Genomic DNA, 1,546 nt, shown 5'->3' with positions numbered 1-1,546 from the left:
GCTGTCAGTCCAGAACACCGAAGTACCGCTTATACAGACGAAGAACTGCCCGAGACTATGAGTGAACGCATCGTCATGCGAACAAACTTGGGACCCAATACGACTGCTGTAAACCGATCGCCCTATGGTCTCACACCAATGGAGATACAAGAACTGTTCGGACAACTTAACGACTACTCAACAATAGAATAATAAGACCAAGCTCCTCACCTTTGAGAGCTCCAGCCTTATTCTTCAAGAAGACAGACTTCAGCGGGTGTGATCATACCAGCACTAATGCACTGGATCCCATCAGAACTCTGCAGTTAAGCGTGCTTACGTGAGGGTAATACTAGGATGGGTGATACCCTGGGAAGTCCTCGTGGTGCATACCTTGACAAGACATCCATTAGAAATCATTACCTTCTGCCACACATAGATGAATTGGTTGACCCACCGCAAGGAACTATTTACTTTTCAGAAATAGGTCTGAGGTCCAAACATCATCAGTTATGAGTTTTAAAAAGGGGATGTCCCGAAGACAATCTTCCAAACTCGATGCGGACACCACGAGTCCATAGTGATACCTCTCGGATAGGACCAATACACCCAGAATATTCATGAACTTAATGAATAGGATACACCATTCCTACTTGGATCAGTTCATCATTGTCTTTTTGAAATGACTTACTTATCTACTCTCGTAGTAAGAAGGAAATCCTAAAGAGCATCTACAACAAACCCTGGAAACATTACGATAAGAGAAGCTTTACGCGGAATTCTCTAAAATGCGAGTTTTTTTTATTTGAAGAGTCGAATTCCTAAGACACATTACCAGTAATGTGGAAATTCTTGAGGACCCTGCCAAAAATTAAAACCACTGAGATATTGTCAACACCGAGGATGCTGACAGGAATTCGCCAAATTCTAGGTCTCGCTGACCTACTGTCGAGAGTTCATTCAGAACTCCTCGCAGATTATGAAACCTCTTATGACTTTGACTCAGAAGGGAGTGGCCCTTGACTGGGAAGACAAGAAAGAGGAAGAAAACCTTGGAATTTCAAGTGAGAGTCCAAATCCTTTTGGAAATCTCACTCTCGGAAGGCTTGATACGCTTCGGAAAGCGTGGTAAGCCAAATCCAGAATAGTTAGGACCTTGGAGATTCTTGCCAGAATCGATCATGTAACTCACAAACCCAACCTACACCATGAACTCAGTAACGTACATTTTATCCTTCACGTCTCGAACTTGAAACCGTACCTTTCCGTTCGGACTCTCGTAAGCTCACTCGACGAGATCGAGATCAACGAGATCCTCGTCTTCGTGGAAGAACCATAGTAACCCTCGACCGACTGGTCAAGCGGACGAAGCAAACATCATCGCCCATTAGTGAAGGTTCGTTGGAATACCAACCGAGGACCCGGTTTCACTTACGAGCACGAGAGCAAATCGATTAGGAAGTTTTCCCACCTCCTGGCTCGATTATTCATGCCTACCCTTTTACCTAAATTCTAATTTCGGGACGAAATTCCCTCTAACAGGAGGATGATGTGACAACCCGAAATT

General features: G+C 44.2%; 1 pseudogene; it reads left to right on the top strand.

Annotated features, from left to right (window-relative positions):
* The first annotated feature begins 254 nt into the window (after positions 1–254).
* Positions 255–373, top strand: LOC111906162 (5S ribosomal RNA; annotated as a pseudogene).
* Positions 374–1,546: the final 1,173 nt, after the last annotated feature.

Source organism: Lactuca sativa, chromosome 5 (genome assembly GCF_002870075.4).
Source record: "Lactuca sativa cultivar Salinas chromosome 5, Lsat_Salinas_v11, whole genome shotgun sequence".
Lineage (NCBI taxonomy): Eukaryota > Viridiplantae > Streptophyta > Magnoliopsida > Asterales > Asteraceae > Lactuca > Lactuca sativa.
The sequence above is the reverse complement of the archived record's forward strand: the minus strand, read 5'-3'. Positions and strand labels throughout refer to the sequence as shown.